Source organism: Bos javanicus, chromosome 14 (genome assembly GCF_032452875.1).
Source record: "Bos javanicus breed banteng chromosome 14, ARS-OSU_banteng_1.0, whole genome shotgun sequence".
Classification (NCBI taxonomy): domain Eukaryota; kingdom Metazoa; phylum Chordata; class Mammalia; order Artiodactyla; family Bovidae; genus Bos; species Bos javanicus.
The window spans coordinates 70,162,331-70,178,771 of NC_083881.1; the positions used below are offsets into that span (position 1 = coordinate 70,162,331).

Sequence of the window (16,441 nt, forward strand, 5' to 3'; positions counted from 1 at the left end):
AGCATGCATTCATGGCTGCTGTGCAAAGTGTGCTTATCCAAGGATGCCAGAGTCCCCCCCTCCTTCCCTCAGTGGGTGTCAGCATCAACCTTGGGATACTTTCTTATCATTCTCAGAAAGATGTTTTAGTGTTTTCCAGAGAACAGAACCCATAGGATCTGTATGTGTGCAGTCATGGAGACTAATGAGTCCAGGCTGTAAGGTGGGCTAGCAGGGTAGAGACCCAGGGAAAGCTGATGTTCCAGTTTGAAGGCCGGCAGAGAGAGCTGATGTTGCAGAGGAAGTCTGAGGGCAGTCTGCTGGAGAATCCTCTCTTACTCAGGGGAAGTTTGGTCTTTTGTTTTTTCAGTTGCCTTCAACTGATTGAATGAGGCCCATTCATGGTATAGAGGGCAATCTGCTCTACTCTAGTGATTAAAATTGTAATCTAATCTATTGTTACAGTCTACCCATCTAAATGTTAATTTCATTCATAAAACACTCTTACAGAAACACCTGGAATAATGTTTGACTAAATATCTGGGAAATGCTGCCATCTATATCTCATAACTATATCTATCTGATCTAGAGATAACTGCTTTTATTTGTCGCTATATTTCCAGTACTTAGCACAGGTGGTGAGTGACAGGTATTGGATGAATGAATGACTGACTGAAGATGGACTGAAGATGCTCAGACACTGGGTACCAGAATTAGGATCAGAATTTACTTTCTCTGGAATTCAAGCCCTATGTGCCCCCTTCCCGATGCATCGACTTCTGGGTTTACAGAGGCATTTATAAAGGTCAGTCTTTCTGGAAGATTCTCCAGCCGTAGGGCTGACTCCTTCCTCAACTGGCTCCTGATACCAGTCAGGCTCTGCCTCTACTGTCTCAAGGCCCTTTACAAAGTCAAGCAGAATTATCCCTTAAACAATCTCTTCCTTTAAAAACCTCTGAATAATTAACAATGGAGAGGCTACTACTGGGGAAGAATAGAACTCTTTGAGGGCTGTGCTTTCACTTGCCTGTCCTGAAGCCTCATAGAGTAGAGAATGCCAGAAGAATATTGCCAAGACCTGGGACTGAAGTCAAGGTAATTAAATAAAATCTCAGACTCTTCCTGAGGAGTAAACATAACTTTTCATAAGAACTAATTGTTAGGAAATCTATAGGTACTTTTCAGATTTAAGAGGCTGATTCATGTTAGCTGGTGTTATTCTCCTTAAGTGCTCCTCTTTAAACATATTGACTGTTCTTACTTAGGTCTCTCTTGCCTCCCATTTTTTTCTTCTTTGTGAAAGTTATGGTCGATTCAAGTTACTAAGATTTTACCAAGAATGAATAGTAGGCCCTTTGTGGAAACATGAAATGAACGTTGTGGCTTCACCCTCAATAAAATGAGGATAATAGCAGACAACTTAAAATGTTCCAGGCAGTGTGTTAAACATTTTATATGCATTATTTAGCTCCCTTCTCACAATGACCCTAGGAAGTAGAAGGGTCATTTATTTATCATTTTTATTGTTTCCACTTTACAGATGGGAAAACTGGGAACAGAGTTCCAATATCTTGTCTTGGTTGAAAAGTCAGGATTCAAACCCACATTCTTCTGGCCTCAAAGCCTGAGGTCTAGGTCATTGGATTGTATTTCTTCTCATGATCCACTAGGTGATTTATACAAAAGAATTCTTAGCTACTAAATCTTAGGACACAAAAAAGCCATATAAAATTATTAAAATAAATTAACACTTCAATATAAAACTGTTAATAATGGATAAATCTTAACAATCATGCATGGATATAGGTATAGAAGATTTTGACTTTTGTTTTCAATTATTAGTATTTTTGGAGTTGATCAGGCTCACAACTTTTTCTTTTCAAATAGTCTAGAAGGGTACAAGATGAAGAAGAAAACTCTTCTACCTTTATTGCATATTTGCTCTATTATTTAAGAATATTTAATTTAGATATAGATGAAAAGAAAACAAGTAGAATGGATGAAACTTCTCTCTAGAAGGGTAGTTACAGATAGTGTGTAAACAAGTAGTTTGTAAGATCCCCAGAACTTATTCCTCTTACAACTGGGAGTCTGTCCCCTTTGATCAGCATTTCTATCTCCCCCATTTTTCAGTCTTTGATATACCTGGAATTTATTTTAGTGTAGGGGTGAGAAAGCTTCCAGCTTTGTTTTCCTCCAAATGATTTGCCAGTGTTCCCAAATTCATTGAATAATCTACCTTCCTCTATTGCTTTGCAATGATCCCTTTGTCATATATAAAAACTCTATATGTGTTTGGATCTCTTTTGCATTGGTATGTCTCTCTGTTCTTGTGTTGATCCAAACTGTCAATTACTGTAGCTTTCTATTTCTGTTATTTAAAAAATGTATGATAGAGCAATCCTTCCCATTCCACTGGGAATTATTCTTTTTAAAATGTTATTTTTTTTTTAATGTTTATTTTTAAACATTTTTAAACATTTAAAAAAATGTTATTCTTTTAAAAATGTTTTTTCATGGCCTATCTCACATGTTTATATTCCATATGAAACTCATGCTTTTCCCCCTTAGAATCAATTTGTCTAGTCCCCCCTAAAATCTTACTAGTTTTTTAGAAGTTGAAGTCAGATTAAATTTTGAGATAATTGAGCAATTCTGAGATAATTTAAATATACGTTTAGACATAACTGAGTTGATATTTTATTACTCTTGTCGTGCCTTGTTTAATATTAAAGTATAGTAATCCTATTTATTTGAATCTTATTTTGCATATCTTCACAGAAACTTAAAGTTTTTTCATGTAGGTCTGCACATTTCCTATATGATTCCCAAACATATTGTCTATTATGTGCTTTGATTAACAGAAAGATATTCCTTTGTTATGTTCTTGAATTGGTGGGGGTTTAAAAGCAAAGAAGCCAAAGCATAGGCTTTTGTGCCTTACTGCCTGATTTAAATCTGATCTTTAGCTTTGTGAATTAATGCAAGTTATTGAAGCTCTCTATGTGCCACAGTTTCCTTTCTCACAGAATGTGGATAATAATAATAGTGCCTACTTGAGGGAATTGTTTAGAAGATTAAGCAATTTATTTTTGAAGAGTTCTTTGAAAAGTGCCTGCCACATAGCAAGCACTTGAGATGTTAATTATGTTGCAGAGCTATTGATTTCTACCAGTTAATTTCACAATTAACCACTTTACTGAATTTTCTTATTTTTTCTAACAGTTCTTTGGAGAATCCTCTGGGTAATCAGGGTGTACTGTCATTTTATCCATCAGTTTCAGAAGGTATCTCTTAGTTCCCTCCCTGAGTAAGATGAGGAAATTAGTGCTCAATGCGCTTCCCTCCATACCTCCTTCTTCGCCCCTTCTCAGCCGCATTAGGTATGCTATTACCTCTCATCATTATGCTATGTTCTATAAATGTAATTAATAGATGTAATTACATTATTTATTTATAAATATTATTTATAATTTATTTATAAATGTAATAAATGTAATGTAATTTTGTACATTCTTTGATACATAAATGTAAATGATTCTTAATCTGGGGCCTTGGAGAACAGGGCAGTGGCAAGGACAGCGGCTGTGAAATCGTTTTTCATTTTCTCTGAATCCTCACATAAAAGCAGTCAGAACTGCTGGATAATAAAGTTACCTAACCTATGGGTAACGTTTACAACACAGCTAGGTTATAAGGAAACTCCAGAACCCTGCAAACACACACAAACCACTAATAATCTCAGAAACTGGATTGTATCAGTATCTGCACAGGATAAAGGACAGAGATGCAACTGGCCATCTTCCAGGCCCGGACCAGGAGAAATCCAACAGATATTCACTGACAAGCATGGAAGCCACTTCGAGAAAAGAACCAAATGTGAGAAGACTTTTACCGTCCGTCCTGGGCTTCCCAGGTGTTGCTAGTGGTAAAGAGCCCACCTGCCAATGCAGGAGACGTAAGAGATGCAGGTTTGATCCCTGGGTCGGGAAGATCTCCTGGAGAAGGGAATGGCAACTCACTCAGTATTCTTGCCTGGAGAATCCCATGGACTGAGGAGCCTCGCGGGCTACAGTCCATGGGGCTTCAAAGAGTCGGACATGATTGAAGCAACTTAGCATGCAGCATGCACTGGAGGGAGGCAAGGGGATCATGGTAAGATATGAAGCAGGTGGACCAGCCAGAGCTCCCTTCCAGCAGTTTATTGTGATAAGGAATATAGAGAGGAAGGAAAGAGAAGGACCAAGAAAAAATGAGAGAAGAGAGCAAAATCTTATAAATAAGGCATTTCATTTTTGAAACATCCCCACTTTCTAAAAAAAAAAGGAAAAGAAACCCCACCATCACCAGCATTAATAACAAAACAACAATTGTTGATGTAACACAGAATGGAAACTCCGTGATGTTGGAAAAGCCATGCTAATTTTTCTTTCTGAAAGTCCGGGACAATAAACTTCCCATAAAAATAAAGACCAGAAGGGACTTCCCCGGGGTCCAGTGGCTAAGACTCTGTGTTCCCACTGCAGGGGGCCCAGGTTTAATCTCTGGTCATGGAACTAGACCATGTATGTTGCAACTAAGAGTTTGCATGCCACAACTGAAGATCCTGCATGCCGCAATGAAGACTGAAGATTCTGCATGCTGCAACTAAGACCTGGCACAGCCAAATAAATCCATAAATATTAAAAAAGAACAGAAAATTATTGAAGTCAAATCTCTTAAAACTTATTATAAGAAAAAAAAGTAAGAAGCAGAATGATATCCCTACAATGAATGCATGCCAAGAATACTCGTCTACAAATTAAAAGGGTACTGTACTCTTCTATTTCAAAATGAGCCAAAACAGATTAGTAAGATAATACCAGACGTGAAAGAAAAACACAAATCAGAAATAGAAAATTCAGAAGTGAGGTGACACAGAGGCAAAATGAGGATACAGAAGAATATATTCCAAAGAAAGAACAAGACAAAGCCCTAGTATTAGAACTAGAAGAGTGGATACAGTCTTTGCTAGAAATAAAGAATTCAAGATAATGATCAAAAAGATTCTCAAAAAACTCAGGAGAAGAATGGATAAACATAGTGATAAGTTTAACAAAGAGTTAGGAAATACAAACAAGAACCAAGCAGAGTTGAAGAGTACAAAAACTGAAATTAAAACATATACTAGAAGGAATTAACAGTATATTAAATGATATATGTGAACTGGAAGACAGAGTAGTGGAAATCACCCTCATTGATCAGAAAAAAGAAAAATAGAATTAAAAATAAAGTGAGGATGATTTAAGAGACCTCTGAGACAACATCAAGCATACTAACATCCACATTATACGGTTTCAGAAGGAAAAGAGAGAGAATAAAGGACAGACAACTTATTTGAAGAAATAATTGGCTGACAACTTTCCTAACCTCAGAAATGAAACAGACATCCAGATCCAGGAAGCACAAAAAGTCCCAAATAAAATGAATCCCAAAGAAGTCTCTGTGTGTGTGTGTGTCAGTTGCTCAATCATGTCTGACTCCTTGCAACCCTATGGACTGTGGCCCACCAGGCTCCTCTGTCCATGGGATTCTCCAGGCAAGAATACTAGAGTGGGTTGCCATGCCCTCCTCCAGGGGATCTTCCTGACCCAGGGCTCAAACTGAGTCTCTGACATCTCCTGCGTTGGTAGGCAGGTTCTTTACCACTAGTGCCATCTGGGAAGCCCAAAGGAGTCCATACCAAGACATATTATAACTGAAATGTCAAAATTTAGAGAGACTATTACAAGCAGCAAGGGAAAAGCAACTAGTTGTGTACAAGGGAACTCCCATAAGACAATCAGCTGACTTTTCAGCAGAAATTTTGCAGGCCAGAAGGGAGTGGCACAATACATTCAAAGTAATGAAAGAACAAAACCCACTACCAAGAATATTCAATCCAGCAAGGCTCTCATTTATTTGAAAGAGATACAGTTTTACAGATAAGCAAAAGCTGAAAGCATTCAGCACCACCAAACCAGCTTTACAAGAGAGGTTAATGGGACTTATGTAAATAGGAAAGAAAAGACCACAACTAGAAATATGAAAATTGCAAAGGGAAAAGTCTGGTAAAGGCAAACTTTAGGTAAAGGTGGTAGATCAACCACTTACAAATCTAATAGGAAAGTTAAAAGTAGTAAAACCATCTATATCATGATAAATAGTTAAGGGATACACACACACAAAATGTAAAACATGACGTCAAAAAATAAATGTGAGTGCAAGGGGAATAGTACAACACATTTAAACTTAAGAAAGCAGCAATTTAAAATAATTTGATACACACACATAAACATATCCACAAACCAAAAACCTATGATACATACACACACACACAAAAGAGAAAGGAATTCAAACAATATTAAAGATAGTCATCAAGTCACAACAGAAGAGAGCAAAAGAAGATAGGAATAAAAAGGAACTACAAAAACAATCAGAAAACAATTAACAAAATGGCAATAAATACATACCCACCAATAATTACTTTAAATGTAAATGGACTAAATGCTCCAAGTGAAATAATATAGTGACTGCTTACAGGAGACTGACTTCATATCTAAAGACACACAGACTAAAGTGTGAAAGTGAAAGTGAAAAGTGAAAATGAAGTTGCTCAGTCGTGTCCAACTCTTTGCTACCCCATGGACTGTAGCCTGCCAGGCTCCTCAGTCCATGGGATTTTTCAAGCAAGGATACTGGGGTGGGTTGCCATTTCCTTGGCCAGGGGATCTTCCTAACCCAGGGATTGAACCTGGGTCTCCCACACTGCAGGCAGACTCTTTACCATCTGAGCCACCAGGGAAGCCCCTGACTAAAGTATGGGGACAGAAAAACATATTCTCTGCAAGCAGAAATAAAAAGAAAGCTGAGATAGTAATACTTATATCAGAAAAAATAGACTTTCAATCAAAGACTGTCACAAGAGACGAGGAAGGACATCACATTGTGATCAAAGGATCAATCCAACAAGAAGATATAACAACTGTTAATATATATTCACCCAACATCAGTTCAGTTCAGTCACTCAGTTGTGTCCGACTCTTTGCGACCCCATGAATCGCACATGCCTGGCCTCCCCGTCCATCACCAACTCCCGAAGTTCACCCAGACTCACGTCCATCGAGTCAGTGATGCCATCCAGCCATCTCATCCTCTGTCATCCCCTTCTCCTCCTGCCCCCAATCCCTCCCAGCATCAGAGTCTTTTCCAATGAGTCAACTCTTCGCATGAGGTGGCCAAAGTACTGGAGGTTCAGCTTTAGCATCATTCCTTCCAAAGAAATCCCAGGGCTGATCTCCTTCAGAATGGACTGGTTGGATCTCCTTGCAGTCCAAGGGACTCTCAAGAATCTTCTCCAACACCACAGTTCAAAAGCATCAATTCTTCGGTGCTCAGCCTTCTTCACAGTCCAACTCTCACATCCATACTTGACCACAGGAAAAACCATAGCCTTGACTAGACAGACCATTGTTGGCAAAGTAATGTCTCTGCTTTTGAATATGCTATCTAGGTTGGTCATAACTTTCCTTCCAAGGAGTAAGCATCTTTTAATTTCATGGCTGCAGTCACCATCTGCAGTGATTTTGGAGCCCCCCAAAATAAAGTCTGACACGGTTTCCACTGTTTCCCCATCTATTTCCCATGAAGTGATGGGACCGGATGCCATGATCTTTGTTTTCTGAATGTTGAGCTTTAAGGCAACTTTTCCACTCTCCACTTTTACTTTCATCAAGAGGCTTTTTAGTTCCTCTTCACTTTCTGCCATAAGGGTGGTGTCATCTGCATATCTGAGGTTATTGATATTTCTCCTAGCAGTCTTGATTCCAGCTTGTGTTTCTTCCAGTCCAGCATTTCTCATGATGTACTCTGCATATAAGTTAAATAAGCAGGGTGACAATATACAGCCTTGACGTACTCCTTTTCCTATTTGGAACCAGTCTATTGTTCCATGTCCAGTTCTAACTGTTGCTTCCCGACCTGCATACACATTTCTCAAGAGGCAGATCAGGTGGTCTGATATCCCCATCTCTTGAAGAATTTTCCACAGTTTATTGTGATCCACACAGTCAAAGGCTTTGGCATAGTCACCCAACATAGGAGCATCTAAATACCTGTGGGAGGAATTAACAAACATAAAGGAAAGAATTGATGGTAACACAATAATAAGGGATTTACAACACCCCACTTATATCAATGGGCAGATTGTCCAAGTGGAAAATCAATAGGAAAATATTGGCCTTATATATATCGGATGAACTTTTAACAGACACATAGAGAGCATTCTGTCTAAAAACAGAAGAATAGGGAATTCCCTGGTGGTCCAATGGTTAGGACTCCATACTTTCACTGTCAAAGGTTCAGGTTCGATCAATGTCAGGAAACTAAGATCCTGAAAGCCATGCAGTGCAGCCAAAAAAATGAAAAGAAAAAAGCAGAAGAATATACTTTCTTTTCAAGTGCACATGGAACATTCTCTAGGATAGGTCACATGCTAGGTTATAAAACAAGTCTCAATAAATTTGAGAAGACTGAAATATCAAGCATCTTTTTTGATCATAATGGTATGAGACTAGAAGTCAACAAGAAAAAACTGCAAAAACACAAATTAAAAATGGCTGAACAATATGCTAGTAAACAACCAATGGCTCACTGAAGAGGGAGGAAGGAAGGGAAGGAGGATAGAAGAGTTTGATATGACTGTGTGTGCGTGTGCATGCGTGTGTGTGCACACACATGCATGCAGACACACACGGCATGTAGAATCTTCCCAGACCAGAGATAGAACCCATGTCCCCTGCATCGTCAGGTGGCTTCTTATCCACTGCACCACCAAGGATGTCCAAAAAGGTGAGTCTCGTCTGCAGTTTCTTGATTGACCAGACTATGAGCAGTGGAGAATGAGTGGTTCCCCAAAGCAAAACTGGGGTTCTGAAAGAAGGGAATGCATGCGGTTCAGGCAAAAGGAGAGATGGCCATTGCAGTTTTCTGTCACCTAGTCCTCCCTGAAAAGATCATTCATTCCCTCTCTTTAGTAGTATCTTGGTTTTTTACCCAAGGAGTAATCCTTCAGCTGACAGTCGTTCTCAAAATGTGAAGGTGTAGCCAGCTGTCCCAGTGACAGGTCATGCTGATTTCTGCTCTCCCTCACACTCCCACTCGCCATTTCTGCCCACTTTGGTCTCAGAGCCCCCCAGATGACTCTAACCTTAGCTGCAGTCTTACTCTGCTGTTAATTCTGGGATTTTACTCCTTCCTCTCTGTTTTTAAAATTGAAGTACAGTTTATTTACAGTATTGTGTTAGTTTCAGATACACAGTAAAGTGATGCAGAAAAAATATATTTTGGACTATTTCCCATTATAGATTATTATAAAATATTGAATGTAATTCCCTGTCCTAAAAAAAAAAATTCCCTGTGCTATACAGTAAATCCTTGTTGCTTATTTGCTTTATATATAAACGTTTGTACTTGTTAATCCCGTACTGCTCATTTATCCCCACCTCCGTTTCCTCTTTGGTAACCATTAAGTTTTTCTGTGTCTGTGAGTCTGTTTCTGTCTTGTATATAAATTCACTGTATTATTTTCTTAGATTCCACATGTAAGTGATATCATATAGTACTCATCTTTCTCTGATTTATTTCACTAAATGTAATATTCTCTAGGTCGATCTGTGTTGCTGCAAGTGCAGTATTTCATTATTTTTTAAGGCCAAGTAATATTGTGTGTTTGTGTGTATCATATCTTCGTAAGCTAATTGTCTTAATGGGCACTTAGGTTGTTTCCATGTCTTGGCTGTCATAAACAATAATGCTATGAGCATTGAGATGCATGTGTCTTTTAGAATTTTGCTTTTGTAGTTGGTTAATTGCTAAGTCTTTTGTGACCCTGTGGTCTGTAGCCTGCCAGGCTTCTCTGTCCTTGGGCTTCCCCAGGCAAAATACTGAAGTGAGTTGCCATTTCCTTCTCCAGGGGATCTTCCTGACCCAGGGATGGAACCCACATCTCCTGCTTGGGCAGGTGGACTCTTCACTACTGAGCCACCAGGAAAGTCCTTTTAGAATTCGTTTTTGTTTTTTCTGGGTATATCCTGCACGGGATTGGTGAATCATATGGTAGCTCTGTTTTTAGTTTTTAAGAAACCTCGGTACTGTTTCACATACTGGCTTCACTAATTTACATTTCTACCAACAGTGAGAGTGTTCCTTTTTCTCCACATCCTCTCCAGTATTTGTTATTTGTAGACTTCTAAATGATAGCCATTCTGACCAGTGTGAGATGATACTTCATTGTGGTTTTGATTTGCATTTCTCTACTAATTAGCATCTTTTCACGTGCCTGTTGGCTAAATGTTTGTCTTCTTTGAAGAAATGTCTAAGTCGTCTGCCCATTTTTTGATTAGGTTATTTGTTTTTTCCAATATAGTGTGATATGAGCTGTTTGTATATTTTGCATATTAACCTCTTGTCAGTCACATTATTTGCAAATATTTTCTCTTATTCTATAGTTTGTCTTTTCATTTTGTTTATGGCTTCCCTTACTAGGAAAAAGCTTTTAAATTTGATTAGTTTCCATTTTTGCTTTTATTTCTTTTGCCTTGGAAGACTGATCTAAAAAGAAAATATTGCTATGAATTGTGTCAGAGAATATTTTTCCTATATTCTATTCTATGAGTTTTATGATGTCATGTCATATATTTAGGCCTTTAAGCCATTTTGAGTTTCCTTTGGTCTATGGTGTAGAGTGTTCTAACTTCATTGATTTACATAAAGATATCCACTTTTCCCAGCACCACTTGTTGAAGAGACTGTTTTTCTCCATTGTATGTTCTTGCCTCTTTTTTTATAAATTAATTGATTGTAGATATATGGATTTATTTCTGGGCTCTTATTGTGTTCTGTGGATCCATATATCTGTCATATATCCATATTTCTGATCCGTATATCCTCCTTCTGTGCCAGTACCATGCTGTTTTGACTATGGTAGCTTTTTATGCTGTTTTGACTATGGTAGCTTTTTATGCTGTTTTGATTATGGTAGCTTTGAAGTTCTGTCCACAGTCTAGAAGGGTTATGCCTCCAGCTTTGTTCATTTTTCTTAGGATTATTTTGACAACTCTGGGACTTCTGTCATTCCATATAAATTTTAGGATTATTTGTCTAGTCATGTGAAAAATGTCATGAGTATTTTGATTGCATTAAATCTGTAGATTACTTTGAGTAGTATGGCCATTTTAGTAATATTAATTCTTCCAATCCAAGAGCATGGGATATCTTTATATTTCTTTGAATCATCTCTTCAGTTTCCTTTATCAGTGCTTTATAGTTTTCAGTTTATAGGTCTTTGCTTCCTTGGTTAAGTTTATAGCTAGGTATTTTACTATTCTTTTAATGTTATTTTTAAATGGGACTTTTTTTAACTTTCTCTTTCTGATATTTCATTGTTAGTGTAAATAAATGCAACAGATTTCTGTATATTAATCTTGTATCCTGTTGCCTTCCTGAATTCATTTATTAATGCTAATAGTTTTTGTATGGAGACTTTAGGGTTCTCTATGTAGAGTATCATGTTATCTCAAATAGAGACAATTTTGCCTCTTCCCTTCTAATTTGGATGGCTTTTATTTCCTTTTCTTGTCTGATTGCTGTGGCTAAGACTTCCTATATTGCATAGAAATGGTGAGAGTGGGAATCCCCGTCTTGTTCCTAAACTTAGTGGGAAGGCTTTTGGCTTTTCGCTGTTGGTATTATGTTGGCTGTGGGTTTGCTGTAAATAGCTTTTAGTATGTTGAGATATTTTCTCTCTATAGCCACTTTGGTGAGAGTTTTTGTCATGAATGGATGTTGAATTTTGTCAAGTGCTTTTTCTGAACCTATTAAGATGATCATGTGGCTTCTGTCTCTTCATTTATTAATTCAGTGTATCACATTGATTGATTTGCATATGTTGAACCATCTTTGCAACCCTGGAATGAATCCAACTTAATCATGATATATGATCCTTTTATGTATTGTTGGACTCAGTTTGCTAATATTTTGCTGAGGATTTTTATTCTTCTTTTTTTTTGGTTGTGCTGGATCTTCCTTGCTGCTTGTGAGTTTTCTCTAGTTGCAGAGAGTGGGGGCTACTCTTCATTGTGGTGCACAGGCTTCTCATTGCAGTGACTTATCTTGTAGTGGAGCACAGGCTCTAGATGCCCAGACTTCAGTAGTTGCAGCATGTGGGCTCAGTAGTTGTGGTGTGTGGGCTCTAGGGTGCATGGGCTTCAGCAGTTGTGGCACAAAATTTCAGTGGTTTTGGATCATGGGCCCTGGATTACACAGGCTTCAAGAGTTGTGGTACCCGGGCTCAGTAGTCGCAGCTTGCAGGCTCTAGAGCGTGGGCTCAGTAGCTCTGGCACATGGGCCTTGGTTGTTCCATGGCATGTGGAATCTTCCCAGACCATGGTTTGAACTTGTGTCCTCTGCAATGGCAGGCAGATTGATGTCCACTGTACCAGCACAGAAATCCTTTGTTGAGCCTTTTTGCATCTATATTCATCAAAGATATTGGCCTATAATTTTTTTTTTTTGTAGTGTCTTTGTCAGGGGGATAGTGGTTTCATAGAACGAACTTGGGGGTTCCCTCCCCTCCAATTTTTGTGAAGTTTGAGAAGGATCAGTATAAGGTCTATGTTGTATGTTTGGTAGAATTCCCCTGTGAAGGAATCCAGTCCTAGACTTCAGTGTGCAGAGAATTTTGTTTTTTAAAATTACAGATTTGATTTTGTTTCTAGTGATCTAACTGTTCAAATATCTGTTTATTATTGACTCAGTTATGGCAGGGTGTATGTTTCTAGAAACTCGTCCATTTCTTGTAGCTTGTCCAATTTGTTGGCGTATAACTGTTTATAATATCCTCTTACAATTTTTTTTTGTATTTCCATTGTATCAGTTGTTATCTCTCTTATTGTTTTGTTATTGTTTTATTTGAATCCTCTCTCTTTTCGTCCAGGTGAGCCTGGCTAGAGGTTTGTTAACTTTGTTTATCTTTAAAAAAAAACCTTTTTGTTTTATTGATCTTTTCCACTGTTTTTTTTAATCTCTATTTTACTTATTTCCTCCCTGATGTTCATTATTTTCCTCTTATGCTGACTTTGAGTTTTGTTTGTTCTTTTTACAATTCTTTTAGGTGGTAGGTTAGACTGTTTATTTGAGATTTTTGTTTCTTGAGGAAGGCTTGTATCACTCTGAACTTCTCTTTTAGAACTACTTTTGCTGCTTACTATAGATTTTTATAAGATTGTGTTTCTATTTTTGTTTGTCTCAAGGTATTTCTGATTTCTTCTTTGATTTTATCATTGACTCATTGATTTTTTAATAGCGTATTGTCTAGTCTCCACGTATTCATTCTTTTCCCATTTTTATTTCTGTGGTTGTCTTCCAATTTCATACCTTTGCAGTCAGAAAACATGCTTGATATAAATTTATTCTCTGAAATTGAAGTTTGTTTTGTGACCTAGTATTTCATCTATCCTAGAGAATGTCATATGCACATTTGAAAAGAATGTGTATTCTGATTTTCTTTGGTTGTAGGGTCCTGTAAATTTCAATTAATTCCCACTGGTCTACTTTTTTTTTTTTCCAGCTGTGCAGCATGTGGAATCTTAATTTCCCTGACCAGGGATTGAACCTGCACCCCCTGCATTGGGAGCATGGAGTCTTAACCACTGGACAGCAAGGAAAGTCTCAAGTCCAACTGGTCTACTGTGCCATTCAGCACCTCTGCTGTCTTACTGCTTTCCGTCTGGATAATTTGTCCTTTGATGTCAGTGGGGTGTTAATGTCTCCTATTTTTTTTTTTTTTAATTCCTGTGAGTTTTTCCCTTTATCTCTGTTAGTGTTTGTTTTATATATTTAGGTGATCCTATATTGGGTGCATATCTGCTAATGAGTATAATCTCCTCTTCTTGTATTGACCGCTTTATCATTACATAGTGTGCTTCTTTGTCTTTTGTTACAGTCTTTGTATGAAGTCTCTTTTATTTGATACAAGTATTGCTACTCTCACTTTCTTGCCATTTCCACTTGCATGAAACATCTTTTTCTACCCCTCACTTTTAGTCTCGGTAGGTTTTTTTACCCCGAAATTAGTCTAATAGGCATTATGTTGTAAATTTTTGTTTTTCTAGCCAATCTTTCTGTGTCTTTTGATCAGAGCATTTACTCCATTGATGTTTAAAGTATTGATGGATATGTACTTATTGCCATTTTAATCCTTGTTTTCCAGTTGTTTTTATAGTTCATCTTTTCCCTCCTCATTTCCCAAAAGAAAAAATTGAGGATTTGTTAAATTCTCAAGAGTTTAGTTTCCTCTATTCTGATCTCTTATCAGGTGAGTAAGATTTTAACTTTGGGAAAGGGGATAGGGGAGCTTAGAATAGTTTTTTAAAAAAAGAAAGAAATCAAAAAAGCTAAGATTTGGCCCTGGCCTTGTCACTTACTAATGTGAGCCCTTTAGGAGGTTTCCGATTTTTAGTTTTAATATCTGAAAAATGAGACTACCTTTGCTTTCCTTACCTGACTGTCATAAAGATAATATTTTAAAAAACACTTTGCAACCTACTATATAAATGAAAGCTATTGTTCAGAAGGGTCAGAACTGCTGAAGCAACACTTAAAATTACCTTTAGCCCATGGGCACCAAAGAAAGTGTGAATCTTGTACAGAAATCAGATTTTAGTGATAAAATACGATCTATAGGGAATGTTGGCTGTGAGGGTGTATCTATTTGTTTAACAAATATTCACTAAGTACCTTCTCCATGTATGGAACAGTGTAAACCACTGGGGATATAGTGGTGAATAAGTCAGTAGGGTGCCTGCCTGCATAGACTGGGGCAGAGATGGACATTATCCAACCAACCACCTAACTTAATATAGTAGAATGTATATGTATGAGAGCAGTGACTTTGCTTTGTTACTGCTGTGTCCACAGTGTCTAGAATGTTCAATAAATCTTTAGTAAATATTTTTTGGACTTGTGGTAATCCCTGGGAAGGAAGAGCTCAGAGAAGTCTGGGTAAACATCAGGGGATCTAGTGTAGACTTGGGGGTTAAAGGCTTCCTTGAGCAAATGATGTTTGAGCTGAGGTCTTAAGGATAAATAAGACTGAACTTGGAAGAGGTAGGAACAGAGTGTTTCAATCCCAGGGATTGAGGAAGGAAAGAACTTGGCATGTTCGGGCAAATAAAAGGAGGTAAGAATGTTGAGACAGCCTAGAAAGGGGGACGGCAGGAACACGGAGAAGCTAAGAGTGGAGTGGGAGGCAGGGACTATTTCTCACAGAGACTTTTGAAACTTTAAAAAAGATTATGGGAGCCAGTGAAGGGCTTTGCGCAGAGGTAGGTCAAGATGATATTTGTGTTCTAAGGCAATAATCCTGCAATCTGTGAACTGAGAGAAACCCATTAGGTGGCAATTGCTGAAATTTGGACAAGAAGGGACATTAGTTTGGACTGGGGCCATAATGGGAAAAATGGAGCGAAGTGCATGAAATCAGGAACTATTTTGAAGTTATATCCACAGGACTTTGTGATGGACTGAATGTGAGGAAAGAGAGAGATGAAATAGTCAAGCCTGACTCCTGAATTCCTGTTTGTAGCTGAACAGATTTCCTCACTGAAAGAGGAAACTTACTGAGGTGTCATCTAAGGGTAAAAAGTTCCTTCTGACAGTTTGAGCCCTTGGATACACATAACTGTAGAATTCTGCCTAATCCTCACAAGCTTCTTGTTACTCATTGTCTCTGTTTAACATCTCCACTAAGCTTAACTTAAATCTTGTATAACTTACATTTTGTGGGTTTCATCCATCCACTTATTTCTATCATCTTTTCTAATACAGCTAAATATCCTCAATAATAAAATACACATAATGCTCTATTAAAAATATTTTGAGTCCTTTAAAGCACCTAGCACAAAGTCTAGTACCTTATAGACATCCAAAAATAAAGAGTAGGTATATAGCATGTTCATATCTTATATGTAGGTATGTCCTACTTCAGTCAAACAAAATATGTAAAAATTTGGATTAAAAATGTAAATTAGGTCATACTTATTCACTTTAGAAAGTATTGTTTCACTCTATAAATGATTATCCATAGTAAATTTCCTGATGTATTTAAAATATGGTTCAATTTACAACAACCATAATTACATATATAATCATGGATAACTCTTACATATAGTGAGATATATTTAGATTACATAGAATGCTGTTTGTTTTCTCTCTCTGAGTGGACTGTCATCTCGTCCTGCTTTACCAACAGCACTTGAAAAAGGCAGGCAATTCTAACGCTCAAAACCTTGAAACTGGACAGGAGGACATCTCTCTTAGGATACCATTTGGTTGCTATTGCAAAGGACAAAATAATAGTGGCTAAAACAGGACAGAAGTATCTTTC

General features: G+C 37.6%; 1 long non-coding RNA gene across 1 annotated transcript in view; it reads left to right on the plus strand.

Moving 5' to 3' along the window:
• LOC133260717 (uncharacterized) overlaps positions 1-16,132 on the plus strand; it is a 38,929-nt gene extending 22,797 nt beyond the window's left edge. Inside the window, exon 4 of the long non-coding RNA XR_009740940.1 lies at positions 13,625-16,132. This is a non-coding gene — a long non-coding RNA (uncharacterized LOC133260717). The remainder of the gene's footprint in view (positions 1-13,624) is intronic.
• Positions 16,133-16,441: the final 309 nt, after the last annotated feature.